General features: G+C 42.8%; 1 pseudogene; it reads right to left on the bottom strand.

The window, feature by feature from the left end:
- Positions 1-9043: 9043 nt before the first annotated feature.
- Positions 9044-9461, bottom strand: LOC107504707 (annotated as a pseudogene).
- Positions 9462-23015: the final 13554 nt, after the last annotated feature.

The raw sequence follows: 23015 nt of genomic DNA, 5'->3' as shown, positions 1-23015 counted from the left end.
TTTTCCTGCTTTTGTTATCAGGATAATATCAGTTTCATAAAATGAATTGAAAATGTTTCCTCCTCTTCTATTTTCTGGAAGAGATTGTATAGAATGGATATTAATTCTTCTTTAACTGTTTGGTAGAATTATTCAATGAAGCCATCTGGGACAGGATGTGGTTTTTGGTGTGGATTTTAAGTCATCAATTCAATTTCCTTAATATTTATAGTTATTCAAGTTATTTATTTTATATTGAGTAAGTTGTAGTAGTTTGTGTTTTTGAAGAATTGGCCCATTTCCATTTCTATTTAAGTTGTCAAATCTATGTGTGTAAGTTATTGGTAAAATTCCTTATTATCCTTTTGATGCCTGAAAGGTCTGTGGTGATATTCTCTATTTCACTCCTGATATTGGTCATTTGTGTCTTCTCTTTTTTTTTTCTTTGTCAGTCTTCTAAAGGTTTGTCGATTTTATTGATTTTTTCAAATAGCCAGCTCTTTGTTTCATTGATTTTCTTTATTATTTTTCTGCTTCCAATAGCCTTGATTTCTGGTCTTATCTTTAGTTAACTTCCTTCTGCTTGTTTTAGGTACATTTTGCTCTTCTTTTTCTAGTTTCTTAAAGTGAGAGATCAGGTTACCGATAAGACTTATTTCCCTTTTAGCACTTCCTTAGCTGCGTCCCATACATTTTGCTATGCTGTATTTTCGTCTCCAATCAATTCTGTGTATTTTTAAAAAATTTCCCTCAAAACTTCTATGACCCCTCAGATTGTTTAGAAGTGTGTTGTTTAGTTTGCAAGCAGTGGGAAATATTTTTCCATTGTATTTCTGTTATTAACAAGGTGTTAAGCTGTCGGATGTCAATCCTGGAAGGAGACCAAAGGGCCATATAATTCTACCTTTTTCTTGTCTCAATGGGAAGAAAACCAACCCTTCCTATTTAGATGGCTGGCAAAGCTGATGCCATTGAGAAGCTACCCAGGACTCTGGTGTCACCTACATGCCTTCCTTGCCAGCCAATATTACGCATTTAAGGCCAGAAGTTGGCAGAAGCACTTGGCAGCATTTTCCATTTATAGCCCCAAGCACGGGGATATGCATTTGCCACTGCATGCGATTCTGTAACCAAAAGACTTTGCTAGAACAAGCATGTCAGAGTCTGGACACCACATCAAAAGGTAAGGTGGTCAGGCAAAGCCAACTAGTCACCAACCCTCGCGACTCTGGAAGAACTAAAGGTGTAAGAGACCCGCTGAGAGGGGGTGCTGATGGCCATACTTAAAGCCTTTCAGTAAAGGTGAGTCTCTCATCGATTTCATCCACGGTTTGTTGAAGATTTTTGTTTCTCAAAATGTATGTCCATGGATCCGAGGATAGATTGAAATCACCCTTTGACCCTGACCACCTTTGTCTTGATTCTCGAAATACAGATGGCCAGGACTGACTATTACCCAAGCACAGCAGCAGCTGCCCAGTTTGGGGGACTCTGGAGAAGGGCAAAGAAGAAAAGAAGAAACTAAAGAACCACTGTGTCCGTTGCCCGGTTAGAACTCTTTTCCTAAAAAGAGTGTTCTTGTTGTGGTGCAATCCAATCTAAGACCCACAAAGCCAATTGAGATGAATTGTGAGCCTTGATTAGCTAGCCGGCGACTGACTCTCTACCACGCAGGGTTAGAGGAGATCAGTCCCGAGCCTCCAGAGCAGGTAGCTGAAAAAGCCTAAAGCCACATCAAACAAGCAAGCAGATTTACAGAAGCAGAAGTTGGGTATTTGAAAATTTTCCACCCTTAACATTCCCCACTGGTTTTCAGGGGAACTCAAATCATTGATTCGTCAACCTGGGGCGGTGGGTGGTGAGTTCTGAGAACCATGAGTTTTACTGCCTGCACCCTTTTTTGACATACATGGTTAACCAATTAATTATACAAGGTCTAATTAATAACCCTAGAAATGCTAATATTAGGGGTCCTGCAATAGAGGAAAGCAGAGTAGTCAACTACGGGGACCAGTTAAATATGTTCTCATACCAAGATCCTGTCCTCTGGTGTGTCATTCTCTGTCGCTGAGCCTTTGTCTGACTAAAGCTAGGCTATCTCTAATAATGCCTGAATGGTTAGCATTAAAACAGTAGGTTTCACCTAAAGCTATACAATTAAAGTAAGATCTATGCTTTATGAATACATTAATCTTACATGTATGAATTAATACGCAAGATTCTTAGTTCATTTTACAGATTCTGAAACTAAGCTGTTCAAAAGGTAAATTCTGAAACTATGGTTGATGCAGTAAATGAATATATCAAAGCAAACAAAAACTTCATTTAAATATGTATATTTAAAGAAGACATTTAAAACCAAGAAGGGTCCTTAATGAGGCTCAGGTGAGGCAGGTTGTGGCTGGGCGAGACTGAGCTGGGACTCTGGTTGCGGAGACTAGATGGTGAGTTTTTCGCCGCACTAGGTGCAGAGCCTGTAAAGACTTAAGAAGGGAGAAGTTACAGATTTCTGTGAGCGTATTTTCCCTAGTTTGGGGAGAAGTGGAGGTCTTCCAAACATAATTTCATAAAGTGTGATCCCTTTACAGTAGGGGGTGCATTGTGCCCTTAACAGAGGAGAGGGAAGGAGGCTTACCCAGTTTTTGCCAGTTTCTAATTTGAACTTAGTCAAAGTTTCCTTTAAGGTCCTATTCATCCTTTCTACCTGTCCTGAGCTCTGAGGCCTATAAATGTAATGCAATTTCCAATTGATCCCTAACACCTTTGCTAGAGATTGGCTGGTCTGGGCGATGAACGCCGGGTCATTGTCAGACACCAGTGTTATGGGCAGGCCAAATTGAGGCACTATTTCTGAGACTAATTTCTTCGTTACTTACTACCTGAGCGGTCTCCTGCTTGGTGGGGAAGGCTTCAGTCCGTCCTGAACAATGAACACAAGCAAGTACTTGAATCCGAAGGCTCCCGGGCTGACCTCAGTGAAAATCCAACTCCCAGTGTTCCCCCAGTGCCCGTCCACACAGATGTGGCACCGGGCTGATACCTGTTTGGCCATTCGTCGCAGCCCCGGAATGTAATAGTCTCTTTTTAACAGTTTGATTAACTTGGTTCCTCCTAAGTGAGTTCTCTGGTGAACCTGGGTTATAAGTTCTCAGCTCAAGGCCTCAGGTACTACAATGCGCCGTCCGGGAGCCTAACCCACCCAGTAGATTCCTCTTTGTAGGTAGGGGTGTCCATTAGCACCCTGGGTGGTAGGGCTGGCAATATGTCAATTGGCCCCACTGGTTTTCTGGCAGCCTCCTTCGCTGTCTGTCATGGTCTAGTTTTCACCCCACCGCAGAGTTTGAGTCAGTGCTACTAGTTCAGCCCGCTGAGCTGGAGTTCTACGGCTTAGGGCTTGTGTCCTGATGGTAACCACTGCAACCCCGGCATACTTGACTCCTTCTGAGACGAGTTACCAGATTCAGCCAAGGGCTGTCTGTCAGGTCCGGTCTGGTGCAGGTGATGTTCTCTAGGACCTCAAGGAAGTCGTGCAGGGTTTGGCGAGGGTCATCGTCGGGCAGTAGGGTAGCTGGGTTGAGTGCGGCAGTTTTCAGGAACTGTATGTGAGGTGGGTTGAGAAGCAGAACCTGATACTGGGTGATTCAAGCATTGCAAATCCACTGCTCTGGTGGACTGCAAAGCTCCTATGTCCACCAAGAAGTTCACAGACTTGCCCCTCACCTGTAAAGTTACCCTGGCCTCCCGGGGGCTCATAATATAAGAGCCCTGACCTCCTTATTCTGCATCCTTGAAGAGGCTGAGGGAGACTTTCTCTTTGGGGGCTTGTCCTTTTTCAGGGCACTCATTCTTCCAATGTCCCTTTTTCTCGCAATATGCATATTGGTCCTTCCCTACCCTGACTTTCCTGGGTCCATTGTTCGCCCTGGGTGCTTGTTCTCGGCCTCTGCCTTTTCCTGGCAGTCCCTTGGGCTGGGCTTCTTGCATGGTTGCAAGCAAGACCTTGGCCATGTTCTTAGTCTGTGCTATATCTACCTCATCTCTCTTGTTGAATACTCGTTGGGCTATCTCAACCAGCTCAGACAGGTTCTTTCCTTCAAACCCTTCTATCCTCTGCAGTTTCTTTCTAATATCTGGGGCCGATGGACTGACAAAGGCTAAATTCACAGCCCTCCTATTATTAGGGTCCTCCGGGTCAATAGGGGTGTATAACCGGTATGACTCTAAGAGTCGTTCCAGGAACGCTGCTGGTGACTCATCTTTAGTTTGGATGAGCTCGCTTACCTTAGATAAATTAGTAGGTCATCTGCCAGCAGACTGGAGGCCCTGGAGCAGAAGTTGGCAATATCATTGGAGAGCCTCCTCACCTTGTCGGTGTTGGGGTTCCAAGGCAGATGGGTATTCGGGAGAACATGTGAACATGTTGGACGCGGGCTGGATTGGTGGAAGGCTGCCCATTGGGCTCTAATACCACTTTTGCAGCCTCCCTCAGGATCTGCTTCCGTTCCTCTGAGGTAAATAGGACCTGGAGGAATTGCTCACAGTTGTCCCAGGTCAGCTGGTGGGTAAAGAGAATAGTCTCTAGGAGAGAGGTTAATCCCTGGGGTTTCTCTGAGAATGAGGGGTTCTGGTGTTTACAATTGTACAGATCACTGGTGGAGAAAGGGACATAGACCATGAATGGCCTCTGGGTTTCTCCCCCAACTAGGGGAGCCAATTTCCGGAGTGGGGCCAGGACTGCTGCCTGATTCAACGAGTCAGGGACAGTATCAGAGTATTGTGGGGGTTGGTACACAACCCCAGTGTGGGTGTGGGGAGGACTCTGGAGGGGTTCTGCCTCCCTGTTAGATGGAGACGGGACCGGATCACAGGGGGCATAAGGGGGAGGATTAGTGATCTCGGGGTCCTCAGGTGGTGCCTGTAAGACAGGGTAAAAGGGTTAGGTGTCTCTCTGGACAATTTCTCTTTTTGTCTCTTTGGCGTGGAGAAAAGGACAGACTTGGGAGTCGTCTTTGATTTTTTTTTTCCAGAGTGGCAGTCCTTAGAGTACTTGGGGGTATCAGAAACAATATCGATCCACACATCGATATATGGAGCCTGATCAGGGTGGCCAGGATTTTCGTAGATAATATTCCACACCTGAAAGGCTGTTTGCAGGTCGAATGACCCCTCTGATGGCCGCCCCATTCCAAATGTGGGCCAATCCAACTGGCAGAACCTCTGAAGGTCAAAGGGAGTGACACTGGCTCCATAGGCGTGGACTCGTCTCCTGAAATCCTTAAAATGGTTAAGGAGGCACTGAAGGGGGGAGGACGATTCGAGGAAGAAGCCTGACCCGTGTTAGTAAAAACAGGCAAGAAAAGAGAAAATCCCCACGAAAGCCAAATAAGCCAGGGCTAGGATCAGCTTCTGACCCAGAGTCTAGTTGGACGGGGCCACGGAGGCCAGACCTAAGGAAAACAGTACATTAGGCCAGTCCAGACAGATAGGCACAATACAGGCAGACAAGGCAAACTACAGGTAACGCAAAACGCTAGCGCATCCAAAAACCGGAAGTCAAGTCTGATGTCTCAGACCTTGACCGAACTAGGGAAGTATTGCTGCGTCCAGCCTTCCACTAGTTCCCCTTGGGGCCCACCAACAGACAGGTACCCAGAAACCTGAATACCTGTATTGCAGTCTGACTCACCGCTGAAGCTGCTCCAGATGGCTCATGCCCAATTGTTACAGAATTGAACCTTTTGTCCGCCTGCCCTCCTGGGCGAGTCCGCCTGGTGTCCAGGGCTGAGGAACATCTCTCAGCAGTCATTCCCTGGACCAGGCAGGTCCTTGCCCAAGGTGGCCGGGGTCACGGGTCTTAGGAGATCTCCCCCTCTGGAGAGATCTCGTTGGGGCCTCCAAATGTTGTGGTGCAATCCAATCTAAGACCCACGGAGCCAATTGAGATGAATTGTGAGCCTTTATTAGCCGGCCCGCGATTGACTCTCTACCACACAGGGTTAGAGGAGATCAGTCCTGAGCCTCTAGCGTGCGTAGCTGAAAAAGCCTAAAACCACATCAAACAAGCAAGTAGGTTTACAGAAGCAGAAGTTGGGCATTTGAAAATTTTCCACCCTTAACAATCTTTACTCTGGTCAACTTATAAGGGAGAGAAAGGAAGAAAGATGCTGTATGTCCTTATTACAGGACCCCGGGCTGTTGAAGAGGGATTGTAGAAAGAGACTGGAGGAGGCAGAAAATTCAGGGACAGGAGAATCATGAGAGAGTTTACCCAAATATCCACAATTTAAAGGGGGGAAAAAAGACATCTTATACTAACCTAGTACAACTATTTATGTGTAGGTATCTCAATTTAAATGTTAATGGAACACACAACGTAATATACATATAACATTATTGAAATGTACTCTAGAACCCTACGTAATTTTATTAAGCAATGTCACCCAATAAATTTAATAAAAACGACAAAAAAGATGTAAGAAGATAGAATCAAACAATAAATAAAACTTTAAGAATTGTCTTTTTTTCCCAATAAAAATTACTTGGGGTTAAAAAATTAAAAAATAAATGTTAATGGGAAATTTATAAATTAGGGTAGATAACCTAAGGAATTCCAGTTCACGTGCTTGCTTTGGCAGCACTTTTACTAAAATAAGAATTCCAGTTCAACAATTGAAAAATCTAATATGTGTTATTTCTGTCCCAGGTGTCCTGGGAGGTACCTTTACTTGTGCACAAAATGGTAGCATTTGAAATATATTTTCGTGCTGGAAAAGTGTCCTGAGCTGAAACAAATTGTTGCATCCTTTTGGGCCCTAGAAAATAAAGATGTTGGTTAAATTCAAGATATAAAACAACAAAAAAAAATTTACTCAAGGGATAAGCTATATTCACGTGTAAAACAATATCCTTTGTCGAGAGCTCCAACAGCAGGAATAAAACCTGTTATAAAAGAGTTAGAAAAACAAGATATAATTTTAGTAAGACAATTGCCCCCTAATACTCCCATACTTCTAATAAAGAAGGAAGACACTTTAGTCTGCTCAGGCTGCTGTAATGAAATACCATGGATTGGGGGGCTTCAGTGACAAACCTTTATTTGTCTCAGTGCCAGAGGGTAGAAGTCCAAGTGCAGAGGGCTGGCCAATTAGGTTCATGCTGAGAGCATGCTTCCTATAGATGGCTGCCTTCTCGCTGTGGATCCCACAGCCTTTCTTCAGTGTTTGTTGGTGAAAGAATTAGATATCTAGCTTTCTCTTCTCATAAGGGCACTAAGCTCTTATAAGGACTCCACCCTCATAATCTCATCTAAACTTAATCACCTCCCAACACCCCCGCCTCCAAATACTAACCCATTGGGGAATAGAGCTTCAACATAGGAATTTGGGGAGACAGATATATCAGCCCATAGCAGAAGGTAAATTTGATAAAGATGATCAAGCACTGCATAGATTTGGACAAGAATTTAAGGAAGTAAATGAAGTTGATGCTTCGTTAACCCCTGCAACTAGTCTGACTCCAGCATCATCGTCTGCAAAGTTTTTCTATGTTCTGCCTTTTCTTTCTTCCCTTCTGTTTCTCTAGCAGATGAGTCTAAATTCTTGTTTGCTTTTGCTTATGGAAAAGGTCCAGTATTTACGGCAAGGCCTCCTCACGGGTTTCACACTCTCTTATTATTTTCTCTAGTCATTTTTAGGAAAACTTAAGAGATCTATGGTCATTCAGATGCAGATGACCTACCATTAGTCTCAGAAACTACAGAGCCAGGTGAAACTAATATTTTGGCTTTCTTACAATTTTTCCCTGGACAGAGGCACAAACCTCAGTAGAAATACTGAAGTATTGCCAAACCGAGGTAAGATACTTAGGGTAGCTGTTGTCAGCTGCAGGCCACAGAATGTAACAGATGAAACAGCCTACTTAGCCAATTTTGGGACTAGAACAGTATCATCAACAGTGGATTCACCCCAATTTTAGCAGAGCCGACCAAATCTATGATGGAGCAGTTGCATGAATACCCTTCAAGTCTCTGGTTTGTCCCTGGAATCCGAAGAGGCTTTTGAACAATTGAAATTGGCTTCTATGCTCCTCCCCCCGCACCTCAAGTTCTGGGGTTCCAAACTGAAAAACTCAACCTGATTCATCTGACATTTCTGTTCATATTGCGCATCTGGTGACGTTTACTCATGGGTCATGTAACTGGGATAAAAGTGGCCCACTTAAGGCTTCCTGTACTGTGGGGACTTGTGAGAAAACTGGAATTTCATGCTTTGTCTGGAGTTGTGCCTGCGCACGCAGAGGAGTCACTACCGTGACTAGAGCTGCAATTCTCGGCTCTGGATTTAAAATGAATATATGTGATATATATATACATATATATATGTATATATATCACATATATATCACATATATATACATATATATCACATAATATGTTATATATTTTATATATAATATATCAGTAATAAATACATGTTCTGTCTGTCATACTACAGGATGAACTTGAAAAAACAGAGGCTTTCTGAATTCCATGGCAACTAAAATACCTCATGAAAAAATTGATAGTTGATTCGTCAGAGGCTTTCTAACTGCCTGCTCAGGTATCAGTACAGTTGTCCCCCCTTTTCTGCCATTTCCCTTTCCGCAGTTCCAGTTACCCATGGGCAACTGCGATCCAAAAATATCGAATGGAAAATTCCCCAAATGAACAATTCATACGTTTTAAATCGCGCGCTGTTTTGAGTAGTGTCATGAAATCTCGCGCTGTTTTGAGTTGTACGATGACATCCGCACATGCCATCAATCACTGTCCCGCTGGGCACCTGACTCATCCCTTTGTCCACAGTCCATCCTGGCTACACTTCATGCCCATTAGTCACACTGACTGTTGAGATATTATGGGGCTTGTGTTCAAGTCACCCTTATTTTACATTAGAATGGCCCCAAAGTGATTCATGTAACTTTTTTTCTTAATCAAACAATTTTAATCAAGTTAATAGTAGGTAGTAAAAGTGCAACGACATGAAAAGCCCCACATGTTATACGTTTACAGTACTTTCCATTGTCTTCACTTGTAAGGTGTTGAAGGCGGAACCCATTTCTGAATCTTCCTAGTGGTGGAATGAGGTGCATATTGTTCTGAAGTGCCACTCACGTTGTCCGAATTAATTTACGAGTGGTAGGTGGTTTTGTTATCGAAGGGACATCAGTCATACAATGATGCCATTCAGTGGTCACCATGCTTCCATCCATATCCCAGAATGTGTTCTTGTCATTCCCTTCGGTAGTATATACAACCCATCGATGATGGCCCCAAAAGTGCTGTTGTCTTCATAGTATTTATTTCCATATTTGTCTTCCCCCGCTCATGTACCAACTCTCACATCATTTGTCCTGAAGAAGGTTCGTAGACAGCCTTGGAGGCCACCGTGGCCATTGACCTGTCGCAGCCCGCGCTCCAGGACCGGCAGGAGCTCCATCTTGTCCTGCAGGCTGGCCTCCCAGGTAAATAACTTTTTTTAAAAAATTACAGTATATTGTCATAATTGTTCTATTTTATTGTTAGTTATTGTCGTTAATCTCTTACTGTGCCTGATTGATAAATGAAACTTTATGATAGGTATGTATAGGAAAAAACAGTATATATAGGGTTTGGTACTATCTGCAGTTTCAGGCATCCTCTGGGGCCTTGAGACGCATCCCTGTGGATAAGTGGGGATGACTGTATAGCATTGTAGAGCTCACACAGGGCAGAGGATGAGGTTCCCAAGGATTTTCCTGCCAGAACTCCAAAAGCTGCTGTTAAAACGTGGGGGGCTCCAAACATAGAAGCTCCGCTCTGAATGCAATAAGCTTTTGTTTATTACAGAAAATGCACCACAGAAAGCAATGAGTGAACGAACTGGAAAGGGGGCTAAAAGATGTTTGGGCCATGGGAATTCCCTAACACGGCCCCTGTTTGCCTGGTTAGTGTTGTCGTGTAAAAGTCATCTGAGTAAGAGAGGAAATTTTTAAATTTATTTATTTAAATTAATTTCAAGTATACAGAACATTGGTTAGACATTTAGACATTTATATAGTTCATAAAACGATCCCCTCAATTGCTCCCTTCCTCCCCCGGCCTTCCACCTAAGTCATCATATTAATGCTGACTGCATTCCCCATGCCGTGCTCCCCATCCCCGTGACCAACTATCAGCTACTGATTTGTACTTCTTTAACCCTTAACCCCATTCTCCCAGACCCCCGACACCCCTCCCCTCTATCCATCACCAAATTGTCCACTGTATTTGTGAGTCTGTTTTTGATTAATTTGTTCTTTTTGTTCCTTAGATTCCACATATAAGTGAAATCACATGGTATTTATCTTTCTCTATCTGATTTATTTCACTCAGCATAATAACCTCTAGGTCCATCCATTCATTTGTTTTAATGGCTGAGTAATATTTCATTGTATATATGAACCATAATTTCTTTATCCAATTGTCTGTCGATGGGCATTTAGGCTGCTTCCATATCTTGGCTATTGTAAATTGTGCTGCCATGAGAGGAATTTTAAAGGCACTGGACTCTTACTACATCCATTAAAAATGAAATTATTCAAAACATATCAAAGAGATGTGCCATTTACCAGCAGAATTTTCTATAGGCCACTGCCAAGGTAAGCACAGGAAGTTCTCCCTGGTCCCTGGGATCCTGGTGGCAACTGAATTTCATAGAACTAACGTCTGTAAAACGTAAGAGATTTTGTCTGGCTAAGATGTGTGTGTGTGATCTCGTGACAGCCTCCAGTCTTGTCCTTTTCAAGAGCCACTGCTTAGGCAATGGTAGCTCTTAAAAAACATGACTTCTGTTTCTAGCATTTGAGTCAGACAGAAAAAGTAATTTTATTTCTATTTTCTTCCAGGATTTAACCAGTCAAACTCTAAAATACTATTTGGCCAAGGTTCTGCAACCTACTATGTTAAGATGGCCTGCAACTTTACCACTTGCCTTGTTAGAAATTAGAGCGACCTCTTTAAGCAAGTGTGGTCCTAGCTCTTTTTGACCTTATGTTCGGGAGGCCTATGAATTTGCATCTGAGGCCAAGTTCTGTGCCTGATTTAACTAAATCCTTTTATGGTTGTGCTTGATACTTAAAAAGGTTTCTCTCTTTCCTAGAAACCCTGAAACTTAAAGTCATAAGGACCTGGAAGGATCACTACAAAAAAATTGCTATCCCAAATGACCCAGAGATGTCAGCTACATAAAGGCCTTCCCAGAGGGAGAGTGGACAGTCACTGTCCTGGGAAGGAGCCTTCCAAGAGATGCTGATCATTCATTAGATCATGAGAGTGAAAGAAAGACGCAGCTGAACCATGCTGACCCCCTGAAGCTGATCTTTCAGGGGAGACCAGACTGCGGTTCCCACAAAGGACTTTTCTAGAGTATCTGATATTGGCACTGAAGTCCACAGAAAGAAGAGGTATTCCAGTGAACTTCTCATAGTGGCCCAGACCGCCCTATTCACAGTAGTGGGTATTTACATCACTTTAAACATTGCATTTACTAACAAACATATAGTTGGTTAAAAATTAAAATTGGACCGCTTGAAATAGGTTAATGCTTGGGGAAAAAAATCATCCCACCCAGTTCTCAGAGGCCCTCTGAGCCCAGTAGCTATAAGAGTCTAAGATGTCATTACGAGTTCAAAGTTGCTGTTCACATTTAAGGGTACAATTAGGTATTGGGGCCATGACTTCCGGAAGAGATTAAAGGATGGTGTAGAGAAGAAAAGCATCTAATTAACAGACAAACAGAAATCCAGCATTTACAGATAGATACTGCAGAAGACAGGTCTAATGTCCCTCGATGAACTTTAACACACAAGCTCCCCTGGTTGCAGTATAGATGGATAAACAAATGTTGGCTATTGTTCAGGGAGACGTAATTGACTTAACGTTGTAATAATATGACTATTGATTCAGATTGGTGTAAGGAAATAATGGCCCATAGGACGAGTTTGTCCCAAGACTAAAAACGGATATGATCATGTACTTCAAAAACTGAAAATTCAATCAGTACTCTTGAACAGGTGCCTCATAATAAGACTTTGATGCTAGATGATGGCCATTAGTGTTAAAAAAAAATTTAACGGAGTAAATGTGAAGATCTAATTGGCTTTCTTAAGCAATTCATGAACCAGACAGCATCTCTTCCGCCAACTAGAAGGGCGCTTGGGAGTGTACAAAATGGAAGCTTGTTGTAGAGAGAAGGATGGGACAAGGGAGCTCTTAACAAAAGAAAAGAAAGGATTATTTTTGGTCTGGGACACCCTTTCTTTGGGGAAAGAGAAGGGGAAGGGCTTTTACCATGCAGATTCTTTCTTTCTTTTATTTTTTATCAAGTTCTCCTTTTATTTCACTCTGGATTTATGACTGTAGCTGCTATACAGTTTGGTGTTTATACCTTTCTGACCATCCTTTTTCGTCAGTTGCATATTTTATCATTACAGAGTACCTCTCTTTCTATTCAGTGTTTTAATCCTGAATCTCATGTTACCTGATACTAATATCAGATATGAATATTACCTCTCCTGTGTTTTGATCTGTATGTGTTACATTTATCCACTCTTCTTATTATCCTTATTGCTTTCTTTCAAGGTGTGTGTTTTCTAAATAGCATGTATTTGAGTTTTTCCTTTTAACCTAATATGATAGATAGTAAATTTTAATAGGTGAGATCAAATTATTACATTTAAAATGGGAATGAATGCATCTTATTCATTGTTATATAGACGTACACATAATAAATGTGTTACTCTATATTTATTACTTTAGATTGTTTTATTGTTCTTCTACTTTTCTTATTTATCTATTTAAATTAAAATTTTTTCCGTTCTCCCCAGTCCCTTCTGCCTTTGGCAAACGTCAGCTTGTTCTCTGCTTCTGTGGCTCTGTTTCTGTTTAGTTTTGTTTATTCATTTATTTATTTATTTTTAGCTTACACGTATGAGTGAGATTATACGGTATTTTGTCTTCCTCTGTCTTATTTCACTTAGCATAATATCCTCTAGTTTCTTTCTTTGATGGGGTGGGGGAGGGGAAAAGGGCCCACGTGACCCACTACTCTACCGGTGCTTGACTAGAAAGTTCCAAACTGATTGATAATGTTTCGGAGAGAGATTGAAACTGCAGTTCTATCAGGTATGAAATCTAGGTTTGGTATCTTGGGCTTTTAGCGGGAAAGATGTCATTTGGGGCCTGCGGTTTTCTCTTTAACAATGTCTTTGTATTTAACATCTGAGACTCATTATTTGAGAAGTTCAAACAGTTACTGAAGAGCCTAAATTATCATGTAAATATGATGCTTCTTATATATTTGATGAAAACTCAGGAGAAATTTATTGGGCCTTACAAGAAAAATTCTTAGTTAAAAATTTAAATGATAAAACTCCAACATTAAGCTACTCTTTAGACTTGGATTGGTTAAGACTTTGTAAGAAACTTCAACATAATACTCCAATAGTTAACCATTTGAAAGTTCAGTTAATGAAGATGTCACAATAGAGTAAAATTCACATATGATGAAGGAAAATGTTTCCGCGTTGTTTACCAAGAATCTGATTTGACTCTCAATATCAGTATGATGCATTTAAAGGTTATTCTCCCAAGGCAAAGATGGTACTGAATTTAAAAATTCATCCCATTGTAATTCTGCTATTTGTTTTGCTTTGTATTTTATTTTATGGTTATTTAGGTGTTTGAAACTTGCCCAGAAAAAAAAAGGTGAAAACAACAATGGAGAAAATTAAATACTGTAAAGTTACTATTTCTTAGTAATACAGGGAGGCGACTGTAAGGGCAAATACAAATTAAAAATAAGAGTCTTAATTCTCCCTGTAGAAAATAAGTCCAGAGACTTCCCCTTCTCAACCTCGCCATCCCTTTCTCTTTTCAAATGTATGTAAATCTTGTTAATGGCTAAATCAGCTTCTGCCCATTCTTTCAGCTCTGGAATGCTTCCTCCTCTCCAGGACCTAGGAGCGTCTTTTTGAAATGTAATCAAAAGAAGGTATGAGGATCCCGGGTTTCCAAGAGGAAATGGCTCTGACTTCAGCTGGAATGGGAAGGAGCCTCCAGGCTCTGCGAAGGGTGAGACTTCCTCCTGTCCCCGCTTCCGTGCCGCAGGTGGCCTGTCCTGCTCACCGCACTCAGCTTTCCTGCTCATTCAATGATACGATTGTTTTCTTTCTTTTCCGCTTTTGTGGAGAGGCGTTCTGGGTTGGGAGGAGATTTTGTTTTTAATTATATTTGCCCCCCACGCTTCACGCGATGGGGAAAGGGCTGTTTTTCATTAATTGGAGCTGTGTCAACTGAATGACCGTATGGAGGGGGAAAAAAAACCTTTTAAAAGTGAACTTTTATACGAGTATAACATACAGAGAGAAAAGTGCGAAATCATAATTGCACAGCTTGAATGTTCACAAAGTGAATGCATCCATGTGACCAAGAACCCAAGTTCAATGGCCAGGAAACCCTGAAGCAAACCAGAGTATGTCACTCCCAAACTGGCCCCTTAGCCATATTGATTATTTTGAATCAAAGACTTGCAAAAAAAAATAGTTGCAAGAAGGACACTCTGAGCTTCCTTTTTCTCCCTGAAAGCAGGAGATAAAACTCCTTTGTGAAAGGTGCCCTCCCAAATCAAGAGGAAGGACATTCTTATCACTAGAGACAGGGGATTGGGAGCCTGGAAATCTGTAAAGCAAACCTCGTTAAACTCAGCCTTGTGTTCCTGGCCACCTCTCCACCATGGGCTACATCTAGCCCAGACCCCTTTGTTGTCAATGCTTCACAAACTCATCATTTCTTTGTCTAAAATGAATAAAAGCTTCCTGCTCTGGTCACTTCTTCGTGTCTTCATTCTCTTCTGAAGGTTCTCACTTACTGGTAAAAAGTTAATAAAACGTGTATGTTTTCCTCCTGTTAATATGTCTTAGGTCAGTTTAATTCTCAGGCCCAGGAAGAGACCCATAGAGGGTAGAGGAGGATGCCCCCTTTTCAACCCTTTAGGTCATCACCCCTTCCCAAAGACAGAGATGTATTTGCAAAAGCAGCCGTGGCTGGGGGAGGGGCAGAAACCAAAGTCAGAAAGTTGTTTGGGAGGCCACAGCCAAGCTCTGTGCGAGAGATGGTGGTGGGACTGAGCCCGGGAGAAAAGTAGGGGACTCACGGGATACATGTGCTCAGAGTTAGCAATTGTGATCCGGCCCTGAAGTTTTCCAGCGGCCCCTAGAACAATGCGCAAATGCCTCTGCCTCCAAGGGACTTGCATATCGATGCACTTTAGTTTGTCAAGGAGTGGAGGTGTAATATCCCCAGAAACTCAGTTTGCATTTACTCCTGGAGGCAGTAGCGATCTGATCTTAAGAATTTCCAAGGGCTTCCCTTAAAATTTAAAAGTGCCCAAGACCCTGTTAACAAAAACAAAAGGCCAAAGTGCGGGACAACAAAGCTTTTATTGAGATCAATGACAAATAGCTATTCGGGACTCACTGATTCAGGCCGACAGCCAAAAGGTGTTTTGATTAGGAGACAAAGGCAATAGGTATTTATGGAGAAGAGGGAAGAGGACAATTAGATCTGTAGAAAGAACGCGTTGCTTTTTATTTTTCATTTCTACAGCTTGCAGATATATTTGTTTGCATCCTAAATTGTCATCTTTCCCAAAGATTTCCTGTTCCCCTTATCGAGCATGACTTCTTTTGTAAATGGCCTGAGCCTCTTTTAAGGCACAGAAAGCCCTCAGCCGCTATCAGCATCATAGGGGCTGCAGACTGAGGAATGCATCACTCCTGGTGCAGATAGTGTAACAAAATGATGCTGATTGTTTGAAATTTTTAGTCAAGTAGTCATCAGTCCAGGAGTCATATTATCTGCTTTGTTGGTATCATTGCAAACAGTTCTTTGGGAGAGATATTGCCCTAGGCCCAATCCAAAGGTTATTTTTCCCTGTTTTAACATTCCAAAGATTTGAGTTGAGTCCTCTGGCATGGCAACTCAGCTTCATTTTAAAGTGTCTGTATTTATATTATTATTTTTTTATGGCCCGAGAAGTATAAGGAAATGCTCCGCCCCCAAAGGGACTTGCTTTTCAACGCAATGTACTTTTAAAGGAAGAGGGTACTTTGGTCTGTTTCCTGGCATTGTTTAAAAAAAAAAAACAGTCCCCCAAACCAACCTGATCATAAGACTAGAGAGCCTTCCTGAGCATCTTCAGCCTGGTAGTCCTTTTTTGTTTGTTTGTTTGTTTTTAAGAAAAAAATATCTTGACCACTGCCTGACACTATACACAAAAATCAATTCCAGCTGTATTGTAAACCTAAAAATAAAAGGCAGAACAACAAAGCTTGTAGAAGACTACAGGAGAACATTTTCATGATCTCAGGGCTGGGAAAGATTTCTTAAGCAAGACACAAAAAGCACTAACCATAGGGAAAATATGGAGACCCTAGTGTTCTGTGAGCTCTGCCAGAACTAAACCAATGGATTAGTCCTCACTTATCTTCCCTGCGCCACCCCTCACACACTCACATACTCCCCGCAGTGTGGCTTCTGTTCAGTCTCCACTCTCTCTACCCCAGGTCTCCAAGCTCCTGTTTTATGCAAGACATGTAGGCTTACTGCTTCAGGATGGTCCCCTACCTACAGAAGCGTACTTTGTTTCCAGTGTTTTCTGAGAAGTGCTGCCCCTTGGCTGCTTTGCTGTGCTTGCTGCTTTTTAATTGCACATATCTGCTACATGGCTTCTGTTCCATCCCCTCCCCATGTCCCCAGGTCCTATAGCTCTTGCCATGTGCTGGGATATGAGGGTCTCACTTTAGAGAAAACCCCGTACATAAAGTGCACCGCTCATATCTGGGATATGAGCGTGGGGCAGCTACTGACTGCACGCCTGTCCCCTGAGGCTTCTATGTGAATTCTAGGTCCCTTGAGAAGCCCCTACACCCTGTTTGGGGCTGAAGATTTGTGGGAAATGTTTTTTGTGAGACCATTAGAAGAGTCAAAGCGCTGTCTCTCATCTGAAGGTTCACATGTTCGTACTCTTTTAAAGGGATAGATGTTAAATTTTATCAAATGCCTTATGGTACCCACTGATGTGATCAAGCAGTTTCCTCTACTTTGCTGAGAAATGACTTCTGTGAAAAGATTTCGCGATGTTGAATTCCTCTTGTATTTCTGGACTAGAGCCTACTTGGTTATACGTTATGTTTTCTTCTTTTGTTATATTGCTGGAGTCTACTTGCTTATCTTTTCTTTAGAATTTTTGCACTTCTTTCAAAAGTGAGAGTTGTCCATAGGCTTCACTCTGTACTCTCTTTAGTAGGTTTAGGTATCAGATTTCTTGTTATGGAAGAGCAAAGGACAAGACTAGGTAACATGGCCTTGAAGGTGAATGAGCGGGGGCTTCCGTAGTAAATAACAATTCTTATCATAAAGCTATACTAGTGAACAAAGCCTGACATTAACACAAGGGTAGACAAACTTGACAGTGGGGTAAAACAGAGCCCTACAAAACTCCTCAGAGATGAACTTTTTTTTTAAGATGAATTTTTAATAGGTGACACAGGTGGCAGATCAGGAGGAAAGAGGGAATAATTTGACAAATGCTGAAGGAACTATCCAGTAATCATTCATTATACACAGGGGAAAACTTCCAAGTTGCTCAGTGGATGCCCGAATCCGCAGATGGTACGTTTTCACTTAACAGAAGCACTTTTTGGCTTCTCTTTGGCATATCCTAATTGCCAGCATCACTACTCTTGAGCTTCGGTGCCATTATTAAGTAAAATAAGGGTCACTTCAACACGGGCACTGTGATACTATGACAGCCCATCTGATAACTGAGATGGCCAGTAAGTGACTAACAGACAGGTGGCATGTAAAGCGTGGATATGCTGGACAAAGGGATGAGTCACATCCCTAGTGGATGGCGCCGGACTGCACAAGATTTTATTATGCTATTCAAAAAGGTAGAAGAACGATTTAAAATGTATGAAATGTTTATTTCTGGAATCTTCCATTTACTATTTTCAGATTGTAGTTGACTGTGGATAACTGAAACTGAGGAATGTGAAACTGTAGAAAAATGAGGACCACTGCGGGTGATTCATAAAGGGGAAAATTAAAATTCTATCCCTCTATTACATCCTACACAGAAGTCATTTTCAGATGCATTAAGGAATTAAATGTCAAAAAGGAAACCTTAAGATTTTTATAAGAAAATGTAGGTGAGTATCTTTCTGAATTTGGGGTAGGGAAGGAATTCTTACACCAGACATAAAAGCATTAATGGCAAAAAATAAAAATAAAAAAAATGTTAATCGATTTAACTACATTAGAATTGAGAACTCTGTTTACTGAAAACTCCTTAAAGAAAGTGAGGAGGAAAAAAGTGAAAAGGTTAGCCATAAACTAAAAAATATATATATATTTGCAATACATGTAACTAACAAAGGATTAGTATCCAGAATATATAAATAATTCCTAAAAATTATTAAACAAAAGGAAAAAGAAAAGCAATATCGAGATGGGCAAAAGACAAAACCAGGTAGAATATAGAAGAGAAAACACATATGGCCAAGAAACCACTGAAGGAAACAGAGAAGTGTAAGGCTGTAGTGAGAGACTACTTCAACCCACCCACCTGGAGGAAAAGAAATAGGAAAATACCGAAAGCTGAAGAAGACTAAGATCTCAAAGGGTCTTTTATACATTGCTAATGACAGGGTAGGTAGATAGGTAGATATGAGCCCAAGGGAGAGGGACAGTGAAGGGTTAACCAGGCCCCAGAGACCAGCTCAGCAGAAGAAAATGTACAGCAAGGGGTCTGGCAGGCTTAGGAGGCCTCCCTTAGTCCCCCAAGGTCAGGAGCCAGACAGGCAGACCAAAAAGCCTAGTAGCGCCCTGCACCTTCCTTCCCCTCCCCCTGAACCCCCATCAGTTAACTGCAAATGACCATTATATGACCTTACTCCAGCAGTACTCAAAATAGTTAACTGGGTATGCGTTATCCTCAAAATTCCCCTGGCACAGGTGTATGACTTCCCATCTACAGACACACACTGCACGTGCCCCAGCTTGGAGGAGGGCCTAAGGCAGGAGCAGAAAATTTGTGCCATTCGAGGTAAGAGGGACAGACAGAGGGAGAACAAAGAAACCCTGTGGCCCATATAAACCCCACCCCTCAACCTCTCATGCCCCCAATCCTCTATCGAGGAGCCTGCTTGGACTTTGCCTAAGTGTACTTTACTCTGCCTACTTTACTTAATAAAATCACTTCTGTTTGCTGCTTTTCACTCGCTCTTTCTTCTCTGAGCGTCGGACCTGCACGTAAATCTTTCGTTGGGGATCCAAGGACTGAGCTCCTGACTCTCACAATGCAGACGCCTGACTGTTAGTAACACTAGCGGGAGCATAAATTGATAGGACCACTTTGGGAAACCATTCGGTCTCGCCTGTCAAGTTGAACATGCGCATATCTTACACTCTTGGACACACTTGCAAGAGGAGCTTCCATATGTTGCACCAGGAGATGTGCACACAGCAGTTCATAGAAACAAGCGGGAAACAACCAAAGTGCCCGTCATGGAAATGACATCGTGGAAAACAAATCTTAGTTATAATAATGTTGACGAGAGAAAAGCAAGTCTCAGAAGACTACAGACAGTATACTTTTTGCATAAAGTTAAGAATCTGCTAAACTGAAATATAATTTTAGGCATATGTAAATATATAATAAAGCTATATAAAAAAAGGGCAGCAGCTCAAGTGCCATTGACAGATGACTGGATAAACAAATATGACCAATCCATACAATGGAATACTATTCAACCATAAAAAGAAATAAAGTTCTGACACTTGCTGCGACATCGATGAACCTTGAAAACATTATGCTAAGTGAAATAAACCAGTCGTCAAATGACAAATATTATTCCACTTATATAAAATAGAATGGGCAAATTCATAGAAAGTAGGTAGAGGTTGCTGGGAGTTGGGAGAATAAAACGGGAAGCTTTTGCTTAATGGGTACAGAGTTTTGGTTTGAGGTGATTAAAGGGTTTTGGAAATTGTGATTGAATATTGTGAATAATTAATGCCTCGAATTGAACTTAAAAAATGGTTAAAATGGCAGAATTTGTGTTATACATAGTCTATCACAATTTTAAAAAGCAAGAGAATGATCAATCCAAATGCAGACTATTGGTCTCCGTGGAGCATGGGGAGCGGCCAGTCAGGATGCTACATGGAAGTCACTGGTGATGGTCCCATGCCAGGATTGGGTGGTGTCTTCACAGTTCTTAATGAGCTTGTTTTTAAAATAAACAAAATGAAAGCAGACCTTGAGGTGACTAATTTGATGGATAGTGAGTAATCCGATTCTATGCATCCGAATTAAAAAAAAAGACTAGAAAAGAAGTATCCATATTCCCATGAGCCAGGACACGTTCTCATATAGAACATGAGAAGCTCCCTGGGACCCCCCTATTTGCTTCCTCCACACCATCAACAGGCTTTGTTTTCAGTTTTGCAAAACGGAATAGCAGAAATAAACCCCTACGAGTACTGTCAACTGATCCTTGACAAAGGAGCAAAGACAATTCAATAGAGAAAGGATAACCTTTTTTTAAAAAAATGGTCCATATGCAAAAAAATAAAAAGAAAAGGTATCTAGACAGATCTTACACCCTTCACAAAAATTAACTCAAAACAGGTCATAGACCTAAATGTAAAATACAAAACTATTAAGTCCTAAAAGATGATAACCTAGGGGAAAATCTAAGTGACCTTGGGTTTGGTGATGATTTCTTTGGCTACAATATCAAAGGTACGACCCATGGAAGATGCACACACACAGCTTATAGCCATGTTAAGAGACAGTGACCTTGCCACTCTAGAATGACAAAGGATGAAGAGTCAAGGTTCCCCAAAAAAGAGCTGGACAGAGTTTCCGGGTCTTGGTCTGGCCTCAGTGTCCCTGAAAGTTCTTTTGTTGCAGAGCCAGTGGGCATGGTCATGAGCAAGTACTGGGAAACAGGAATCCCCAGTCGGACATCTGGCAGGACTGGAATGGGGACCAGAGATCTCACATCCGGTGGAAAAATAGAAGAATGGGCTCCTGACCTTTTTGCAGCAATAGGAGTGGGTCAGAGTGGAACCCTTCTGTGGGGCGACCTGGTGCCCTCAGTCGGTCCAAGCTTCGGGGCATGGAGGGAGACCAGCACGGTCACAATAAGACAAGTTCAAAAAAGAACCTGGCCAGCCTTACCTTGGCATTTGGTCTTCAGTAACGAATGCTGCAATGGCTACAACGATCATCTTGGTGACAGCCCTCACCACGTCTGTGTCTTGAGCACCCTGTTCTGTTCCAGCCCGGCCATCCATCATACCTGTTACCCTTCTGCCATGCTGGGATGTCCCTCCACCCTCATCCTCATTGCTGAGTTCAGTTCAAAGTAGCTGCCCCTGCCTGGATCAACTGACTGTCTCTGTTTTCCTTCCTCCCTACACTCTCACATGGCTTTGTATTTGTTAGGGTTTTCTGATTGCAGGAAGAAACTGATTCTAAGGCAAAACAAAAAGGGATTTATCAGGCATGATGCTGGGTAGGTCACCAAATTGATGGGAAGGCCTGATCAAGCAGGTCTTGCTCTGAGTGGAGCCCAGAGCAAGAAAGAGCCCTGCAGAAGGTCTGGGCTGCAGTGCAAACTGCTTGGCCACTAGAGCCACGAGACACAACTAACCTAAAGGTGCATGAGAGAGATCTGTCCATGGTAGATAATGATGCTGTGCACGAGCTGTGGCATCCCAAGAGAAGGATCCCAGCATGGAGCCATAAAGGTTGGGAGTAAGGCCATCGGCAGAGCTATTCACCACTCAGAAGGCAGCCGCTAGCATGCCACCGGGCCGCGGTGCGGACAAGTGCCTATAGGACTGGAGCTGCCTCTAGGGCCGAGTGCTGGAGATCCCGCCAAGTCACGTGGTAAGGCAGGCAAAGCAGCAATCCGATGGAGATGGCACTTTTGGAACCAGGCCCAAATGAGGCAAGAGGGCCAAGTCAGGTACGTGAACAGGTCCAGACCCCAGGGCCCCTGCCTCCATCACACTGGTACTCACCCTCAGCTCACACCTATGGACTCATGGCTGGAGTTTCCCTATAACTGCCTAATAAGGGGAAAACATTCAGACTTGGATCACAGATGGTCATCTAAACATGCTGGTAAAAACGGACTGCTGCCTCACTACAGATCCACTTAGCGGCCATGCGAAGGAGGTGAAAATTGGAGTGATGCAGCTACAAGCTAGAGAACACCAGAGATTGCTGGGAGCCCCCAAGAACTTAGGACCAGACAAAAGAGGACTCTCCCTTAAGGCCCTCAAAGGGAGCGCGGCCCTGCTGACACCTTCATTTTGGACTTGGAGCCACCAGAAATGTGAGAGAATACATTTCTGTTGTTTTAAGCCACTGAGTTTGTGGTCCTTTGTGGTACCACGGTCACCTCTTCAGGTCTGGGGCAGCCAGTTCTGAGATGCATGCACTCTATCCAGCTCCTGGCAGGTCAAGCCCCAGCAGCTGAGTGTCCACCAACCTGAGTATGCCTCGTGGCTTTCTTTCCTCCCCAGCCCACTTTCCAACACCCGCAGTCCGCACACCAGCCCCTGTCTCAAGGTCTGCATTTTGGGACACTCACATCTCTTTTCTAAACCAAAAGTCAGGGAGGAAAGAAGGGCTTTGGAGAGGACTTCCCGCAAGGCTGCCGTCTGATTAAGCAGCCCGGTTTGGTTAAAGATTCCGTCACTTGCCAAGCTGTGCTAAGGTGTGCGGCCAGGGGGCCTGGGCTCGGCAGCTCTCCTCGGCACCCCATGGGAAGCCCGCCTTCAATCCGATGAGCCTTCCAGGCAAGGGCCTTCTCTTTCTCTAGGCTTGTCCAAGAAGAGAAGACAGGTTGTGGGAGAGAAGAAGAGATGGAGGGAACGTTTAAGCGCTGTGGCTGAGCGC

This window comes from Rousettus aegyptiacus, unplaced genomic scaffold (genome assembly GCF_014176215.1).
Source record: "Rousettus aegyptiacus isolate mRouAeg1 unplaced genomic scaffold, mRouAeg1.p scaffold_m13_p_9, whole genome shotgun sequence".
Taxonomy (NCBI): Eukaryota; Metazoa; Chordata; class Mammalia; order Chiroptera; family Pteropodidae; genus Rousettus; species Rousettus aegyptiacus.
The sequence above is the reverse complement of the archived record's forward strand: the minus strand, read 5'-3'. Positions and strand labels throughout refer to the sequence as shown.